Source organism: Musa acuminata, chromosome BXJ3-11, assembly GCF_036884655.1.
Source record: "Musa acuminata AAA Group cultivar baxijiao chromosome BXJ3-11, Cavendish_Baxijiao_AAA, whole genome shotgun sequence".
Classification (NCBI taxonomy): Eukaryota; Viridiplantae; Streptophyta; class Magnoliopsida; order Zingiberales; family Musaceae; genus Musa; species Musa acuminata.
The window spans coordinates 14,125,865-14,147,277 of record NC_088359.1 but is presented as its reverse complement, the minus strand read 5'-3'; the positions used below and the strand labels follow the sequence as shown (position 1 = coordinate 14,147,277).

The 21,413-nt window shown below is 37.3% G+C and overlaps 1 pseudogene; it reads left to right on the top strand.

Annotated features, from left to right (window-relative positions):
• Positions 1 to 6,867: 6,867 nt before the first annotated feature.
• Positions 6,868 to 21,413, top strand: part of LOC104001004 (probable inorganic phosphate transporter 1-4) — an 80,498-nt pseudogene continuing 65,952 nt past the window's right edge.

Sequence of the window (21,413 nt, the reverse complement as noted above, 5' to 3'; positions counted from 1 at the left end):
TAAGACTTTAGGGTCTTATCATTTGGTATCAGAGCGACGATAAGACTTTAGGGTCTTACCATTTGGTATCAGAGCGGCGATCCTTGGCGTTCTCGCTGTGTTGCTAGAGCTATCATTAAAAAAAAATATATATTTTTTTTTTTTGTGAGAAAGGGTGAAGCCAGTAGCCCCGCACGCTGTTCGTTCTCAACCGAGAAGGAACCTTTGCTTCCCTGCGCCGACCACCACTGCCTCTTCTCCACCGCCGGCGCTGCTTCCCGGCCGACGACCACTGCCGTCGCTGCTCCCTGCCCATCGCCCACCACAGCGGCTTCGCCCCGGCCAGCAACCTCCTCTCCTCGCTTCCCCATCTCGCCTTAGCAAGAAGGCCACGGCCGTTGTTTCCCAGCCAGCGGACCACTCCTCGTAGCCGTACGTCGGCGACGCTGCCCTAGCTAGACCGCCCCTCACCTCCCAGCCACCGCTCCCCCTTGCTCTACATCTTTCATAACCGAAACAGGGCAATCACGGGCAACTCACATCTGCTGCCCTTGTTTCCAGCCGCTGCTCCCCCATGCGACGTCCACCGCTCGCCTCCCAACCACTACTCCCGCTCGCTTCCCAGCTGTTGCTCCCCCTTGCTCTGCATCCGTGGTGACTGAAACAGGGCAGTTACCACCATCACAGTCACGGGTCCCCTTGCTGCCGCAGTCGCGGATCCCCTTGTTGCTGCGAACGCCGGTTGCCACCACCGTCGCCACTACTGCCCAGCCAGCGACGACGCCGCTCGCCGCCCAGCCTGCCACGACCCTCGTTGCCTCCTTCTCCACCACCGCCGTTGTGCTCCGGCCAGCAACGACTACTGCTACCAGCCACCGCAGTATTCACCTCAACCCCCTCGATCTACACTGTTGCTGCAGCCCCCTTGCTCTGCATCTTTGCCGCTGCCACCGCTTGCCACCACTGCAGCCTCAACCCCGGCCGCTTCAATGCCACCTCCCTCTTGTTCTGCCTCTGCTGCTGCAATTATTGGTTACCATCACCACAGCCTCAACCCGGCTGCTCGGCAATTGCTTCCTTGGGTCACAGTTGTCACAACCGTCGCCTTTCAGCCTCGGTGCTCTCATCTCACACAGTGACAAAAACACAGGGCAGCAACTCTTCCTCCATCGCAGCCACCGCAACGGTGAGTCCTTGCCGGCGTTGCCCCCAACCACACCACCATCACTGCCTCCCAGCCCTCAACAGCAACGATCCCTCCACACAGCGACTGCAACATGCATCGTTGCCTCTCACCAGCGCCTCCTTCCGCAGTGTGATAGAAACAGAGCAATGCTGCCTTCCATCCGCGCCATCACAGCCATCGCAGTGGTGAGCCCTTGGCGGTGCTGCCCCAACCGCACCACCATCGCTGCCTCCAAGCCCTCAGCAACAGCGATCCCTCTACGCAGCGACCGCAATAAGCATCGCTGCCTCCCACGTGGCGACCGCAGCTACATCCCCGCATCCTCGCAGCAACCCTTTATTCCCATAGTGTTGCCACCGAATGCATCACCATAGCAGCACCGAATAGGGTAGTGATTGATGCCCTTGACCAACACCAAAAATAGGAGTTGAGATTACAGATTTGCAGTCTTACGAAATGGCCACCGATAACTCAGTGAAAGTACAAATGGAAGCATTGGAAATTAGAATTGAGAACTGGTTGCAAGAAGTACTTAATGATTTCAAAAAGGACTTACTGGGGAGCCTTAGTAAATTTCAACGAGGTGAGAGCTCGAGTTCTACATTACACAGATCTGGAAATACTAGAAAAGGGGTATAAGATTGTGACACAATCTACTTGTACATGAAGGTGGATGGACAACTCGCCAAAATTTGTCAGACTTCTACAGTGTTGGAATATCAGAGCAGGTTTGAAAGATTGTCAAATCAAGCTAGAGATTGGTGGAACGATAACTTATGGATACATTTATTGAAGGGCTTATTCTAGAGATTCGGTGTGAAGTTAAGGCTCGTTAACCCCGCACTATGATAGTTGCGATCTCATTCGCACATCTACATGAGAAAAAAATCAACAGGGAAAATCATGGAAATAGAAGTGACAACAACCAGATGATTAGTAAGCCACTGGCCCCATCTATTCCCAACCAAAGCCTTGACACCTGAAGACTAACCCAAGGAGAACTCAATGAAAGATTAGCAAAGGGTTTGCACTATGATGAAAAGTGGAGTATGGAGCACCAATGTAAACAAGGGTAACATATGATGATTGAGCCAATTGGAGAGGAACCGAAAGCAGAAGAGTTGGACTCCGATTATGGTGTGGAAATTGATGAAGATATTGAAGCCATCACACATACAGTGCATGCATTGGCTAGCTATGCTAACCCACAAACTATGAAAATCAGAGGAACTTTGAAGCATCAGCCTGTCATTATGTTGATTGATACGTGCAGCACTAACAATTTTATGGATAGTGAGACTATTGACCGATTGGCCCACCACATTGAAGACTATGATAGATTCGAAGTAAAGATCGTTGATGGATGGATTTTTACTTATGATAGCAAAGGTTCAAAGATAAAATTGATTATACAGGGCCAGAAGTTTCATGCAACGATTACTACACTGAAAGATCGACCTGTTGCTTACACTATCAAAAAGTGGAGACCATACTTACTTGATCAACGGGTTGTGATACGTTGCAGATAGTCTATGGCTAAAGTGTTGAAAGAGAAGCTCCCCAAGATTGATGCTGCTCAGCCTTGAGGATAAGGCTGATTTGAAGAGGGAGGAAGGACCCTTTTTCTGAGCTTTTGAATAATGTTTATTGAGTTTGTTTAGTCCAGTTGTTATTGAGTTAGTTTGGTTCAGTTAGAGTCAAGTAGAGGTTTATTTAATATTTATTTATTATTAGAGTTCAAGTCCTAATAGACTATGGGTGGAACTCTATAAATAGGGATGTAACTGCTTCTTTTCAGTTATCTATAAAAAATATTATTCTGTCTTTTGACAAACCTTGGGAGGTCGATCCCCTCGAAGCGATCAAGGAGGGTCAATCCCCTCGAAGTGATCAAGGAGGGTCGATCCCCTCGAAGTGATCAAGGAGGGCCGATCCCCTCGAAGCGATCAAGGAGGCCGATCCCCTCGAAGTGATCATCCCCTTTCTCTTCTTCTTTTTTACGATAAGACTAAAGGGTCTTATCATTTGGTAGCAAAGCGACGATAAGACTTTAAGGTCTTATCATTTGGTATCAGAGCATTCTCATTTCTTCCCTTTCTTCCACGATAAGACTCCTAGGGTCTTATTATTTGGTATCAGAGCATCCCCATTTCTCCCCTTTCTTCTACGATAAGACTTTAGGGTCTTATCATTTGGTATCAGAGCGACGATAAGACTTTAGGGTCTTACCAGAGAGGAGTGAGTGCTTGTAACGGTTGTCTCCTAAACCCGTGAAAAAGGGAAGAGGGGTGTAAGAAGGAGGTTGATCTTCACCTATTAAATGAAGATCAATAGTGGATGCTGGTGGCCTCAACGGAGGAGGAATCGACGGAGTGGATGTAAGTCACGACGACCGAACCACTATAAAATTGGCATATTCTCTAGTTTGCATTTACTTCTTGCCATTTACATACTGCAAACTGAATCTTTACTTGCCTACTTTATTCACTTCATAAATGTACGCTTTCAAAGTTAAGTTTCCAAAATCGGTTTTCATCATAATCGGTTTTAATTGAAACGAAAAGTTTTGAAGACATTATTTTACCACTGCATTAATTCACCCCCACTCTTAGTGCTGACCCCGTTTTTAATTTAATTTAATTATTTTTCTTAAAAATTATATGTTTTATAATTAAATGAAAATGCTAAAAAAAATTAGGTTCATTCTTATCATTCTAGTAATTTTAAAAATGATCATGAAAATTACATGTTTTATGATAATGCAATAAAATGTTAGATATAAATCTAATGATTATACACCTAGTAAGATTAATCTTATGTATGTGCTTAAGAAGCAAGAATGCGTATTTTGATGATTTCTATATTGCTTTTCGATGACGATGCATGGCTTTTGTATGGAAGGCTTGATGATTTTTTTGATGAGCCTTGTCTTTGGTTTTCAACATGATGTATTGTTTTGACATAAGAACAAAAATTTGGGCATGATAATATACAGTCAATCATATAAATTAAAACTAAAGAAGTTTTATATATCTATAAGAATCATTCAAAATTATGTTTAATGAAACCTTGCTTGATGTTGTAATGAAAATATTGAAGTGTTAATACCATGCTTAATGGTTTTATACTATGGATGAGATTTCAAAATTATGCATGATAATTCTTGTAACTTATAGCTTATTGATATATGTCGAAATAAATCTTGCAATTTCGTTTTAAACAATGATATATGTTTTGATTTAGCATAAAAAAAAAGACAAAGGCATGCTTGTATGAAACAAACAACTAAAAAGAGGAAAGTTTTCTCCTTGAAATATTTCCCATTGAAAAAGGAGAGATTAACGAATTTATCTATATTTTTTTTATGAATCTCTTGAAAATGATTTTGATGTGACGATTTGAATTTGAATAAGCTTTATCTTGATTTTTCAAGATTTATAACATGAAATCTTTTATGAATCAAGATCTCTTATTTGATCTCCTATGTTTCTCTTCGTTATTTACTAAAGAGGAAAATAATTCAATTTATGATCTTGATTTCTCGATATTTGATACTTCAAACTTTTCTATGAATCAAGATTTTTCATACTATGATTCTTCTTGGTATTCATTAAAAAGGATGTATTCAAATTAACCATGATATGCCACTTGACATCTTGATAATTTATTACTTGAGTTTTGTTATGCATTATTCCCCCCTTCTTCCTTCTTATTTACAATGATAAAATAGGGAGAAGTTTTGATCATGCATGGTAGGATGTAATTTGACAAAATTAATATCATCATGATTTGAATTGCTATGATTTGTTACCAAAATGATATATTATGAATGCTTGAATATCATGTATGATATGCCAATAGTGATTTATTTATTTGTATAATGCATGAAGGATACAAATGTAAAGTTTTGGAATTGTGCATGTTTTAATTTAAAACTAGGATGATGCACAAACATATTGAAAAAGGATTAATACTTTACCTTTGTCATAATCTAAAAATTAATATAAAGGGTCTTCTCTTCTTTTTGACAATGAAAAAGGGGGAGATAAAAGATGCTAGCTCGTTCAATTCAAGAAAAAAAGCAACAATTGCACTTCTCAAAAGAGAAGAAAGAATTTGCTTCTTGAACATCTCAAATTGTTAGCTTTCATGTTGTAAAATAATGTAACATTTTGTTAGCTTGCGTTTTTGCAAAGGAAGCAAAAATAATTGCACTTCTCAAAAGAGAAGAAATTGCTATCTTGAATATCACCGAGAATTGCTAGCTCGAAATCTCGAGAAGATGCAAAAATATGCTATCTTGCACATCGCAAAGAAAAGCAAATTTGCAAACTTGCACAACTCTAAATTATTGCTAGCTTGTATATTGAAAAACTTGCTTTCTTTTTCAAACACTTGCTAGCTCGAACATTGCAAAACAAACATGCTGAATTTGCACATCTAGCAAAATTTACAAACTTGAATAACTCAAAATTTTTAGTAGCTTGCATGATGATAAAACTTGATATTATGTTTTTATTTATACAATGATTTGAACTTGTATATCCCAAACACTTGATAGTGGTACTTCTTCTTTTTGTTAATGACAAAGGGAGAGAAGGATGATCATGTTATGCATGATGACGTGTTGCAAATATTCATGATGAATATTGCAATGACTTGAATTCAGTTTGAATTCAAGGTTCTATCAATATAGCATATTAATAGGGGGAGTTTGGTTAAACTCCGGGAGTTTATTTTAACTCCATCATCAATTGGTTATCATCATCAGAAAGGGGGAGATTGTTGAATCTCGTATTTTGATGATGAAACCAATTGATAAGTGTTTATGATTTAATCTATATTTTGAGTGATGTAGGATGCTTCGATTAAGATGAGATAATTAAAGTAGGAAGAATCATGTTATGCTGGAGGAAAACATGTCCGAAGATTGGACGTCGAGCCAAAGGAACGGTTGACGTATCGATAGAAGGCTTCGGGCCATGGATGTGGACGTCAGGCCAAGAAGAGCATATATTGCGCCAAGGATATCAGAGTTGCAGAGTCAACTTGCCGATTGGGTAATAGGCCGCAAGAGAGGACGATGCACCGAAGAATCGGACGAAGCGTCGAGGGACCAATGACATACCGGACAACATGATTAATGCTTAGTATTAATTATCTAGATTGAAGTGTGTTATATTTGTGCAAGATTAACTACGATAGTAAGGCATGAAGCAAAATGAAGTCCCGGAGTCAAGGACGCGAATACGTTGGGAGTTCGAGAGCTCGTCGGAAGTCCGGACGTTCGTCAGAAGTTCTAGAGGAACCAGCCGAGAAGTCTCGAAGCTTGCCAGAGAAGCTCGTCAAAACTCACCAAGAAATCGTCGTGAAGTCCTAGAGCTTACTGAGAGATCATCGGAAGTTCACCGGAAGAATAAACTTACGGACTTGTTTAGCTCAGATTATGTCTTAGGAATCGTAATTAGCACATAATTGGGCTTGAATTTGCGCCAACCCAATTAAGGTTCAGCTAGGCCCATGTAAGAACTGTGTTGGGCCCACTAAAGGGCCCAAACAGTGCCCCAAGAAGTCTCACCATCATGGCACAGTCTTCGAGATTGTGTTAGGCGGTGGTACCACCAGTCTGGGCGGTTGTACCTCCCCTAGCAGGGTGCCAAGTGATGGTACCGCCAGTCTGGACGGTGGTACCGCCAGTCTGGATGGTGATATCGCCCAGCACTGGCCCCCAATCTGTGGTACCACCAGACCTGGTCTATGGCATCGCCCAGGGCAGTGTTAGTCAAACTGACACTGGGCAGTGGTACCGCCCAACGCAGGCGGTGGTACCGCCCGTGCTTGGAGAACCCAGGATTGGAAAGTTTTAAGCTTCAAGTTTGAATCAACTTGAAGCCTATAAATACCTCTCTCATCCCTGGTTAAAGTACACAAGCATAGAGAGCAAAAAAGGAAAGAAACGCTGTAGAAATCACTTTAGAAATTCCGTCCTCCACTCTAAGTTTAGAATTCTGTAAGAGGAGTGTGAGTGCTTGTAAGGGTTGTCTCCTAAACCCATGAAAAGGAGAAGAGGGGTGTAAGAAGGAGTTGGTCTTCGCCTATTGAAGGAAGACCTCTAGTGGACATTGGTGACCTCGTCGGAGGAGGAAGCCAAAAGTGGATATATGTCAAAATTGATCGAACCACTCTAAATCTCGGTTTGCATTTACATTCTGCTCTTTATCTTATTTGCAAACTACCTTCATTGCTTTACATCAACTATACTTCTATTTTGATCTTAAATTAAAGTTCTTTACGAAACGGCTTTTACTTCGGAATCGGTTTTCGTACGAAAGTCTTTTTAACCGATGAAAGTTATCCGCTGCACTAATACACTAGTTTTACGGATATTATCAATGATATAAAAGCTCTTGGCAAATGTTTTTTGGATTTTGAACTTGTAAACAAGATTTTGCAATCTCTTAATAAGAGTTAGAATTCAAAAGTAATAGCTTTACAAGAAACAAAAGATTTAAGTATTTTTTCACTTGAAGAACTTATCGGTTCATTGATGACATATGAAATGGTGCACAATGCACATGATGAACATGACGAACAAAACCATCTTCTAAAGAACAGGAAGGATTTGGGACATAGAACATTTGAAGACCACTCGAGCATAAGCTCAAGTGATGGTGAACTTGAACTCACTAAGAAATTTAAAAAGTTAATGGAACAAAAATTTAAGAACAAAAAGAATGGAACTACTTGCTTTGAACGCAAGAAGAAGAAAAAAAATTGGGATGAATAGAGCTCCTCCAAAGATGAGGAGAAAATCAAGAAACGCGAGGTGGTAAACTACGCATTAACCGCTTTCAATGATGGGGTAATCGAAATCCCCCTAATTTATTTCGAAATTACATAATGCTTTTCATGATGCATTTTTTTTTGTTTAGAAAATTTATTTTTTTAAAATTGCATGTTTAAAAATATAATAAAAATGCAAAAATTAGGATCATGCTAGTAATTTCGAAAATGATAATAAAAATTACATGTTTAATAACAAAATGATTTTGGTTGAAAATGCCTTATGCTCAATGAAACCATGATTGATGAATATGCTTTATGTTTAATGATTTCTTTGGCTTGTATGTCTTATCATAATGAATGTTTGAATCATGCTTGATGATTTTTATGCATGAGGACTTGAAGTAATAATTTAAAATCATGTCTTGGAATTGTGTTACACTTTTTGATCTTGATGATTTTTTTATCTTTCCGTTTTAAACGTTGATGCATGATTTTAATATAAGAACAAATATTTGAGCATGCTAATAGAAAATCTATAACACAAATTGAAACTAAAGAAGTTTAGATATCTTTAATAATCATTGAACATTATATTCAACGAAAACAAGCTTGATGTCTTAATGAAAATGTAACGATTGATTTAAAATCATGATTAATGAGTTTCTATTTCGAAATTATGCATGATGATTTTTGACTTATTTAATGATTTTAATGATTTGAATTTGAAATGAGTTTTATCAAAATCATGATCTTGATTTCTTGGAATAATATGAGATTTCATTTGATGATCATTTTGATTATTTAAAAGGAGATTTGTCGAAATGATTCATGGAATTTTGGATTCATGACTTGATCCTTCATTTGTTTATGAGATGGTTGAAATCTTTGAACCTTTGAATTTTTCCCTTCTCCTTTTGATTTTTGAAATTATGCATGTTATATGTGAAACATTTGAAACCATATTATGCATATATAAGAAATGTTGATTTGACAAATTGAAGGAGTTGAAAATGAATGATAATTTTTCCCTTGAATATAAATCATGATTTTTTTTTTATATGAATCATCATTTTGATTTCTTGTCATGTGATTGTATGAAATCATGAAATACTCATGATAGTGTGTTAATTTGACAAATTGAATAAGTTGAAAATTATGATGAATGTTTGGAAAATAAATGATTGTATCATGTTTAATGATTTTACATGTAGAAATTATGCATGATGAGTTGAAGTGATGATTTAAAAATATTTATTCAAATGCATGAATCGATAATCTTTTTGTCCAAATGAATCATGATTTTTTGGAATTATAATTTTTATGATTCATAATAAATTGAGAGATATTAAACATAAATCAAGATTGTTTATGTGTTCTCCCATGACATATTTTAAGGTTTATGACTTGAATTTTAAATTTGCATATCGCAAAGAAAAGTAAATTTACAAACTTGCATAACTCTAAATTATTGCTAGCTTGTATGTTGCAAAACTTGCTTTCATTTTCAAACACTTGCTAGCTTGAACATTGCTAAACAAACATGCTGAACTTGCATATCTAGCAAAATTTACAAATTTGTAAAACTCACAATTTTTGCTAGCATGCATGACTATAAAACTTGAGATTTGTTATGCAATGATTTGAAACTGTTATGTCAAACACCTAGAAAGTGGAACTTCTCCTTTTTGTTGATGACAAAGGGGGAGAAGTATGTTGATGTCATGCATGATTTGATCATGACATGTTACTTGGATTTTTCAATCCAAGAGTTTCTATCAATACGACATATAGGGGGAGTTTGTTTAAACTCCGGGAGTTAAGGATTAACTCCGTCGTCGATTGGTTATCATCATCAAAAAGGGGGAGATTGTTGAATCTCGGATTTTGATGATGAAACCAATCGATAAGTGTTTATGTTTTAATCTGCGTTTTGAGTGACGTAGGATACTTCAATCAGGATGAGACATTTAAAGCAGGAAAAATCATGTTGTGTCGGAGGAAAACATGTCAGACATGTTAGAAGATTGGACGTCGGGCCGGAGGAATGGTCGACGTATCGATAGAAGGCTTCGGGCCATGGATTCGGGCATCGAGCCAAGAAGAACGGATATTGCACCAAGGATATCGGAGTTGCGGAGTCAATTGGCCAATTGGGCAATAGGCTGTAGGAGAGAATGATGCGCCAAAGAATCGGACGAAGAGTCGAGGGACTAATGACATGCCGGACAACTTGGTTAATTACTTAGAATTTATTGTCTCGATCAAAGTTTTATTTTAAGTGTGCAGGATTAACTACGATGGAAGAAATACATGCAGCAGGAGTTGCGCCGGAGTCAAGACAATGATCACGTTGGGAGTTCGAGAGTTCGACGGAAGTTCGGACAATCGTTGGAGGTTCTGCGGGAACAAATCCGAGAAGTCCATGAGCTTGCCAAAGAAGCTCGTCGGAACTCGCCAAGTGGATCGTCGTAAGTCCAGGAGTTTGCCAGAAGTCCGCAGTAGCATCACCGAGGGTTCGTCGGATGATCGACGGAAGTTCGCCGAAAGCTCGCCGGAAGAAGCGATTGACGCACCGGAGCAAGTTGCAATAAATGTCTTAGGAAAAATCGTAGTTAGCACAATGATTAAGTTGGAAATGGGAGGTGATCCCATTAACTTAATCTTGGGGCAATTGGGCCCTTGAAAAACCCAAATTGGGCCGAATGGATCAACCCATTCGGACCCTGATTTCTGGCGGGAGGTACAACCGCCCAAGCCAGGAGGTAGCACCGCCTGGGCTAAGTCTCCGAGCGAGACTGGGTGGCGCAACTGCCCCAGCCAGGAGGTGGCACCGCTTATTTTGGCCTGATGCCCGAGTCCATGGCCCGAAGCCTTCTGTCGATACGTCAACCGATCCACCGGCCCGACGTCCAATCTTCTGACATGTTCCTTCGGCACAACATGAATTTCTTGCTTTAATTGTCTCATCCTGATCGAAGCATCCTGCATCACTCAAAACGCAGATTAAATCATAAATATATATCAAGTGGTTTCCTCATCAAAATACGAGATTCAACAATCTCCCCCTTTTTGATGATGACAACTACTTGATAACGGAGTTAACCTTAACTCTCGGAGTTTAAACAAACTCCCCCTATCAATATGCCATATTGATAGAATCTTGAATTCAAACTGAATTCAAGTCATTGCAATATTCATCATGAATACTTGCAATACGTCATCATCAAAATACGAGATTCAACAGATATTTTATTATGAATCAAAATTTCTTATTAATCAGTCTCCTACGATTCTTCTTGATATTTTCTTAAGAGGAGATTTTCTAAATGAATCATGATTTTTCCTTGTGAGTTCTTGGATTTATTACTTAATTTTCTTTTAAAACAAGATCTCTTTTGTGTGCTCCTATGATTTTTCTTGATATTTTATTTAAAGAAGATATTTACTATATGAATCATGTCGTTTGGTATTCAAATGATTTTATCCTTAATGACATGATTTCTTTGTATTTATGGCTTGCATGGCTTGAAATATTTTGGAATGATGCATGTAACACTATGATTTTTCCCTTAAATAAAAATGCATGCAATACTATGATTTTTCCCTTAGATAAAAATGCATGCAACACTATGATTTTTCCCCTAGATAAAAATGCATGCAACACTTTGATTTTTTTTTTTGAAATAATGTGAAAATCAATAATTATCATTTTCTGATAGAATGATGATTTGGAATCATGCATGTAATAATAATGTTATATTTTATATACATGATGATTTGGCATTATGCATGCAATACTTTAACTTATGATAATGATGTACATGATGTATTGCATATGATGTGTATCATGAATGCTTTAAATGATGAATGTTTGGTATCATGATCAACATGTTGATAAATGCTTAAAAATTTTAATGTCTGAGTATCATGTATGATATGCTCATTAATGATGATTGATTTATTTTTTGGTATCGTGCATGAAAAATAAGGTTTTTGAAATTGTGTATGTTTTAATTTGAATATATATGTTGGGAAAATCTTTGGGGGCGACATCACATGTGCAACGGAAGAACAAGAAAACAAAATCCCCAATTCCTAAAGAGATGTTCGTCGTCGTGCGAAGATTGGTGCGCAAAATCTGTGAAACTGAAAAAACTGCGTATAGAGTAGATTGTGTTAACTAGGGAGACCGTATATCCCTGTTTCCTTGTAGATCCTTAGGAGAGGGTGAAGGAGATCAAGCGTCCTCCTCTCTAGTGGTGATCCAAATAGCAGGGCTGCTATGACGCTCCTCAAAACTCCAGGCTGCTCTAAGGTGGAGAGGGGAAGGAGAATAGGAGAGACAAGCAAAGACTCCTATTTATAGAGGTCCCCTATCAAACCCTAATGGATCCTCGCCTAGTGAGTATTGGATCTACATCCAATAACCCAAGCCCTTTAGATTAGTGGATCTCTATGCAATAATCTCTCATGTGCTCTTATTGGATCTCGTTCATGGGATCCAATAATTCAGGGGCTTATTGGATATCCAATAAGACAAAGGCTCCGTCGGATATCTCATATCCGAACCTCTACTCATCGCAATGCCTATCATATATGTGTGACCCTCTAGGCCCAATATCGAGCTAGCCGTGAGTTATACCTGTCAGAACTCCTTCTAACTCAGTGAATTATTATCTCTGTAATAATTCACTTGACTCATCGACTACGGACGTACTAGGCCACTATGCCATGTTAGGATCGGAGCGGCACTAAGAGGGGGGGGGGGGGGGGGGTGAATTAGTGCAGCGGTAACGTACGATAAACTTTTGACGATTTAAACACTTTCGAAAACTTCATATGATAAAAGCAACGTTTCGTTTGAAACCGTTTCGATTGCATTTTAACTTGAAGGGATACGTAAGAAGGAGACAAAGAAGTAGAGCATCAAAGTGAAGATGGTTTGCAGTAATATAAATGACAATAAGATAAACGCAAACCGATTTATAGTGGTTCGGTCATGCGACCTACATCCATTTGCGAAGCCTTCTTCGATGAGGCTCCCAACTTCCACTAGCAAATCATTTTGAAGGGAAAAGACAAATACCCCTCTTACAACCTTTTACAAGTGTTTACTCTCTTACAAATTTTCAAAGAGAAAGAAGGAGGTGAACACTCAAGCAATTGAAAACAAAAACTTGCTAAAGACTTTGCTAAGACTTTTATCTCAATCTCTTACTTCTCAAAGGTTGTAATCTCAATTGAGAATTGAGGGGTATTTATAGGCCCCAAGAGGATTCAAATTTGGGCTCCAAATTTTGAATTCTCTTGGGTTCCCGAGGCTGGCGGTGCCACCGCCTATCACCGCCCGACCTCTCGGGTTCTGGGCGGTGCCACCGCCTACACTATTTCAGCTCACTGGTTGGGCTTCAAACTTGGCCCAAACCAATCCAAACATGGGCCCAATTGGCCCCTGCTTGGGTTATAGGATTAACACTTAATCCTAACCCTAATTAACATGCTAACTACGAATTTAAAGACATTTTCTAAGCTATTACAAAGTCCGCAAGTCAAGACTTTTTCTGGCGAGCTTCCGGCGAACTTCCGACGGTCTTCCGACGAACTCTCAGAAACCATTCTGCGGACTCCCGGCAAGCTCCTAGACTTCACGATTTGATCTTGGCGAGTTCCAATGAGCTTCTTCGGCAAGCTCCGATCTTTCTCGGTGAACTCCACGAACTTCCAACGAGCCTTCCGGCGAGCTTCCGAAAAACCCTTCGGCAAGCTCCCGACTCATTCTTGGCTAGTTCCGGTAGCATTCCCGACGAACCTTCGGACTTCCGTCGAACTCTCGAACTCGCAACAAATCCTTCGAGCTTGACTCCGACACTTTGTTTTGCTTTATGTCTTCATCGTTATCGTAGTTAATCCTGCACACACAAGCCAAAACTCTACTCCGATCTAGACAATTATTACAACGCGAATTGACATTCTATTGCCCGGCACGTCATTGGTTAGCGCTTCATCCGATTCTTTAGTGCATCGTCCTCTCTTGTGGCTTGTTGCCCAATCGGCGGTTGACCTCCGTAACCCCGATATCCTTGGCGCAATTCCGCTCTTGGCCCGATGCCCGACATCCGAAGTCTTCTGCCATCCAATATCCTAACGTGATCTCCTCCGGCGCAACGTCAATTTCTCCTGCGTTAACTGTCTAATCCTAATCGAGTAGACCTGCATCACTCAAAATGCAGTTAAACATCTAAACACAATCAATTAGTTTCATCATCAAAATCCATGATTCAACAATCTCTCCCTTTTTGATGATGACAACTAATTGATGACTAACGGAGTTAACCTTAACTCCCCGGAGTTTAACCAAACTCCCCGTATCAATATGCCATTGATAGAACACTTGGATTCAAGAATCCAAGTAACATGTCATTATAAACTTGTGCATAACATGTCATGTCATCATACTTCTCCCCCTTTGTCATCAACAAAAAGGAGAAGTTCCTACTTCTATGTGTTTAGAGATAAAAAGTTTAATATATTACATGAAAAACATAGTATCAAATTTTATCATCATGCAATCTAGCAATTAAAGATGTGTAAGTTTAGCATGTTTTCTTTTCTTGAGATAACAACTAATTGCTTCTCTTTAGACTACATGCTAGCAATTTTCATGATATGCAAGTTTCAAGCTAGCAAATTTTTGCTTCCTTTGCAATGTTTGAGCTAGCAATTTTGCTTCCGTAACTAGTTAGCATATTTTGTATTTTGAGATAGGCAAGATAGTGATGTTCAAGAAGACAACTTTTGCTTCTTGAAATAAGCAAGTTAGCAATCTTTGTTACTTAAGATAGGCAAGCTAGCAATCAAGTTTTTACATCTTCTTGACTTGTGCAAGCTAGCTATCTCCCCCTTTGTCATTGTCAAAAAGAAGGGAAGACCCTTTACATCAATTATGACAAAGGTAAGTATCAATCTTATTTGTGCATCATCATATTTTCAAATTAGAATATGCACATTTTCAAAAACCTTATATTCATTCATGCACGATATTGAATAAATCGATCAACATTATGAGGATATCATACATGATACTAAAATTTTTAACTATTTGTCAACATTTTGATCATGATACCAAACATTTATCATTTAGAGTATTCATGATACAAAACATTAAATCAATATTTATAATACATCATTTTAGCAACAACTCATAGTATTTTAAATCATGATTTACATCATATGTAATACATCACATCATAATTAGAAAGCACAAGTATTGTATACATCATTGCAAATCATAAATGTTTCATATCATGATGGTATCAATTTGTCAAATTATATCCTACCATGCATGATCAAAACTTCTCCCCATTTGTATTTCATGCATAATTTCACTTCATCACATTAGGAGTATCAAGAGGAATTAATTGGGTGATAAGATAAATATTTCACGAATAGATGGAATTGTATAAAAAATCATATCATAAGTGTTTCATACATTCATATCATCACATGAAGGAATATAAACAAAAATTAGTGATGAGATATTACTTCATGAATACAATAAAATTCATATAGCATATCATGGTTTATTAGAATTAGTCTTCCTTTTGGTGAATAGCAAAAATAATAGTAGGAGAGCAAGATCTCAATTCATGCACATCAAATATTCAATCATCAAAATCATGATTCATCTAGAAAATTCTCCTCTTTAAATATTCAAAGAGAGAATCATGATGAACATTCTTGGTTTACATAAAGTTTCAAAACATAATTATCAAGATCATGAATACTAAAAAACAAGGAAACATTTCGACAAATCTCCTTTTAAATAGAAAACAATCTTGATTCATAAAGGATTTCATGTTATAAATTTCAAGAGATCAAGATCGTAATTTCGATAAAAAATTATTCAAATTTAAATCATCAAAGTCATTATCAAAATCCAAGAGTTTCACAAAGATGATACAAATGGATTCATCAAAATCAATAAGATAGAGCAAAATAATTTTCAAGAATGTTTCCCTCTTTTCGATTGTTTAAAAACATATAATTTTGTTTCATTTATGCCAAATAAAAACATGTATCATGTTTAAAACCGAAAGAGTAAGATTTATTACAACAAAGATCAATAAGGTACTTTCATTATGGTAAAAATCAATAATCCATAAATTGTAAGATTCATCATGCATAATTTCAAGATTTATTAAGCATGATCAATATGCATGACACTAAAACATGGTTTCAAAATATTTAATATTTTTATTACACAATTTCATCATTATGCATCATTATATATAACTTTACAATGTCATGCATAAAATCATCAAATCATAGTATTAAAATATTAATATTTTTATTACAACTTTATGCATCATTAAGTATACAATTGTCAAGCATGACACTTCACTATTTCATATAAGCATGCCTATTTCATTTATGTCAAATCAAAACATACATCATTTTTTAAAGTCACTTTTATGTCAAATCAAAAAATGCATCATTAAGCATGATTATTATGCATTACTTCAAAAAATAAATTTATTAGGCATGATATCATATTTCATAAGGCATTTTTAATCAAAATCATTTTGTTTATCATAAACATACAATTTTCATGATTATTTTCAAAATTACTAGAATGATAAGCATGATTTCTAATTTTTTTTATTTTCATGTAATTAATCCTAAACTAAATTAAAAATAACTCATGAAAAGTATTATGTAATTTCAAAATAATTCAAGAGAGTTGAGTTACTTACCTTGTAGTCGAGGCTCGTCAAAGCCTAATTCGCCGTTTCACCTTTGGAAGTTTTTTATTCATCTTTGGTTGCTTTTCTCTTCTTTGGCCTCTTCCTCCGTTCAAGTTCATTGTTTATTTTAGATTTTTGTTTAATAAACATATTAAGATTTAGTATTCGAAGTTCAAGTTCATCATTGTCCTTATCACTTGAGTCATCGCTCAAGTGGTATTCATTTGTCCGGAGTTCCAAATACTTCCTGTTCTTTGGAAGGTTATTTCGTTCATCATGTTCATCATGTGTATTGTGCACCATTTCATATGTCATCAACCAACCAATTAGTTCTTCAAGTGAAAAAATATTTAAATCTTTTGTTTCTTGTATTGTCGTTATTTTAGGATCCCACCTTTTTGGAAGGGATCTTAAGATCTTGCTTACGAGATTAAAATTCGAAAAAGATTTACCAAGAACTCTTAGATTATTGACGACATCCGTGAAACAGGTGTAAATGTCGCCTATAGTCTCGCTTGGTTGCATTCGAAAAAGCTCAAAATCATGCAATAAAATGTTAACTTTCGAGTCTTTGACTCTACTAGTTCCCTCGTGCGTGATTTCAAGTGTTCGCCAAATATCAAAAGCTGTTTCGCATGTAGAAATCTGATTGAACTCAATTTTGTCCAAAGCGCAAAATAAGGCATTCATAGCCATTGCTTTTAAAGAAAAATACTTCTTCTCCAAATCCGACCATTCGTTCATCGGTTTAGAGGGAAGTTGAAAATCGTTTTCAACAATATTCCATAAATCCAAATTCATAGAAATCAAGAAAACTCTCATTCGAGTTTTCCAATAAGTGTAGTCCAATCCGTTAAACAACGGTGGACGAACAACCGATAAGCCCTCTTGAAAGCCATGAAGAGCCATTTCTCTCGGGTGTAAATTCGAAATAAAAAATACCGGGCTCTGATACCAATTGTTAGGATCGGAGTGGCACTAAGAGGGGGGGGGGGTGAATTAGTGCAGCGGTAAAGTACGATAAACTTTTGACGATTTAAATACTTTCAGAAAATTCGTACGATAAAAGTAACGTTTCGTTTGAAACCGTTTCGATTGCGTTTTAACTTGAAGGGATACGTAAGAAGGAGACAAAGAAGTAGAGCATCAAAGTGAAGATGGTTTGCAGTAATATAAATGACAATAAGATAAACGCAAACTAATTTATAGTGGTTCGGTCATGCGACCTACATCCACTTGCGAAGCCTTCTTTGATGAGGCTCACAACTTCCACTAGAAAATCACTTTGAAGGGGAAGGACAAATACCCCTCTTACAACCTTTTACAAGTGGTTCACTCTCTTACAAATTTTCAAAGATAAAGAAGGAGGTGAACACTCAAGCAATTGAAAACAAAAACTTGCTAAAGACTTTGCTAAGACTTTTATCTCAATCTCTTACTTCTCAAAGGTTGTAATCTCAGCTAAGAATTGAGGGATATTTATAGGCCCTAAGGGGATTCAAATTTGGGCTCCAAATTTTGAATTCTCTTGGGTTCCCAAGGCTGACGGTGCCACCGCCTATCACCGCCCGACCTCTCGGGTTCTGGGCGGTGCCACCGCTCAGTCTAGCGGTGCCACCGCTCAGTTCTCGGGTTCTGGGCGGTGCCACCGCCTACACTATTTCAGCTCACTGGTTGGGCTTCAAACATGGCCCAAACCAGTCTGAACTCGGGCCCAATTGGCCCCTACTTGGGTTATAGGATTAACACTTAATCCTAACCCTAATTAACGTGCTAACTATGAATTCAAAGACATTTTCTAAGCTATTACAAAGTCCACAAGTCAAGACTTTTTCCGGCGAGCTTCCAGCGAACTTCCGACGGTCTTCCGACGAACTCTCGGAAACCATTCTGCGGACTCCCGGCAAGCTCCTAGACTTCACGATTTGATCTTGGCGAGTTCCAACGAGCTTCTTCGGCAAGCTCCAATCTTTCTTGATGAGCTCCGCGAACTTCCAACGAACCTTCCGGTGAGCTTCCGAAAAACCCTTCGGCAAGCTCCCTACTCATTCTCGGCTAGTTCTGGCAGCATTCCCGATGAACCTTCAGACTTTCGTCAAAGTCTCGAACTCACAACAAATCCTTCGTGCTTGACTCTGACACTTTGTTTCGCTTTATGTCTTCGTCATTATCGTAGTTAATCCTGCACACACAAGCCAAAACTCTACTCCGATCTAGATAATTATTACAAAGAGAATTGACATTCTATTGCCCGGCACGTCATTGGTTGGCGCTTCGTCCGATTCTTCAGCGCATCGTCCTCTCTTACGGCTTGTTGCCCAATCGACGGTTGACCTCGGCAACCCCGATATCCTTGGAGCAATTCCGCTCTCCTTGGCCCGATGCCCGATGCCCAATGTCCGAAGCCTTCTGCCATCCAATATCCTGACGTGATCTCCTCCGGCGTAATGTCAATTCCTCCTGCGTCAACTGTCTAATCCTGATCGAGTAGACCTGCATCACTCAAAATGCAGTTAAACATCTAAACACAATCAATTAGTTTCATCATCAAAATCCGTGATTCAACAATCTCCCCCTTTTTTATGATGACAACTAATTGATGACTAATGGAGCTAACCTTAACTTCTCGAAGTTTAACCAAACTCCCCCTATCAATATGCCATAGATAGAACACTTGGATTATCCCAAATCCAAGTAACATTCATCACATGTTATGAAAAACATTTAAACCATCATGCAAATATATATAAAATATTCAATTCAATGCATGAAGTCATCAATATACTTCTCCCCCTATGTCATCAACAAAAAGGAGAAGTAGCTCTAGCTAATTTAAAAGATATTCAAGTTTTTGTAACATGAAGCTAGATTTTCATCACAACATATAAGCACAAAAGCATAGTAAGATTCTTAAGTTCAATCATGGAAATTCAACACTTGCTTCTTGTGCAAGATTGCACTTTGCTTTTCTTTGCATATTATAACAAGCAAAAGCTTTCTCCCCTTTGTTTTTGTCGAAAAGAAGGGAAGAGTACAAGCTAGCCAGCATTTGCCTTGAGCTAGCAATCTTTCTCCCCCTATGTCATTGCCGAAAAGAAGGAGAGGAACCAATGATTTATACTTTTACATAAATTATGAATTTGCATCAATCAATATTTCAATCATCACATGATATATACAAGACAAAAATGCAAAGAAATCATGTCATGAAAGACATCAATTGTTAAACATGATATGATAATAGTCTCAAAATTTTCAATTTGTAATACATGTGATACATTGCAATACTAAAAAATTTAATGCGATGCTTTTAAGGATATCAACCTATTTTTGATACAAAGCATGGCAAGAGCAATTATATTGCAAGTTTTCTTAGTTTTGCATTTTTTGCTTCTTTCGAGATAGCAATTCTTTACTTCTCTATAAGCTAGCAACTTTTATGATATGCATGTTTTACTACATACAAGCTAGCAAATTTAAAGATGTGCAAGTTGACATATTTGCTTTTCTTTGCAATGTGCATGATAGTATTTCTTTGTAATGTTCAAGATAGCAAATTGTACATCATGCTAGCTAGCATATTAAAGATGTTCGAGAAAGTAAGCTCTTTCTTCTCTTTTGAGAAGTGTCATTTTTGCTTCCTTAGCAAAATACCAAACTAGCAAGGGACCATGTTTTACATGAGGCAAGCAAACAATTTGGCAAGTGTTACATTTGTATCTTTTCTTTAGATGTGCAAGAAAGTAAGCAAGTTTTTACATTTTTTTGACTTGTGCAAGGTAGCTAATTTATCTTTGAGATTACCCTTTACATCAATTCAAGATAGCACATTAGCAACTCTTTCTCTCCCTTTGTCATTGGCAAAAAGAAAGGAAGATTCAAGTCATGAATATCAAAATAATAATTTTATCATGAATATTTCATCATTGTGTGCATCATTATTGGACATTAAAGTATTACATACATAATAACAAATCATCATATATATTTTTAAAGCATATAAACTCATCATTATATGCATGATTTCAAATCATCATTCATATTATTTCAATCATTGTTTCAATCATCACTATAACTCATCATGCACAAAATGTAAAATCATCTAACATGAGACAAACATTTATTTTCAAAATATTTATCACTATTTTCATGTATGATAATAAAGTATTCATGATACACATTATATGCATATATCATCACAATAAAAAGCAATTGCATGCATAATTTCAAATCATAAATGTTTCAAATCATGATGGTATTAACTTGTCAAATTTCATCCTACCATTCATGATCATAACTTTTCATTTGTATGCATCAAAATAATATCAAGAGTATTTCATGCATAATTTTATATCACCACATAAGGAATATAAAGAAGAAAGTTGGGTGATACGATAAACATTTCATGAATACAAGGAATTGCATAAAAATCATATCATGAAAGATTAGAACATGTGAATACCAAAAGGCATGATTTTTTTTGAAAAACCTACTCATAAATAATCAAAAGAAAATCTTAAGAGATCGATTAATGAAAAAATCTTGATTCATAATACATCTTAATTTGTAAATATCATGGAATCAAGATCATGAATTTGGATAAAACTCATTTAAATTCAAATCGTCCAAATCATCAAAATCTCAACATTTCTTTCAAGAGATTCAAAATGGCATAAATAAGTTTATTGGTCTCTTAGGTAGAAATCAATAAGATAGAG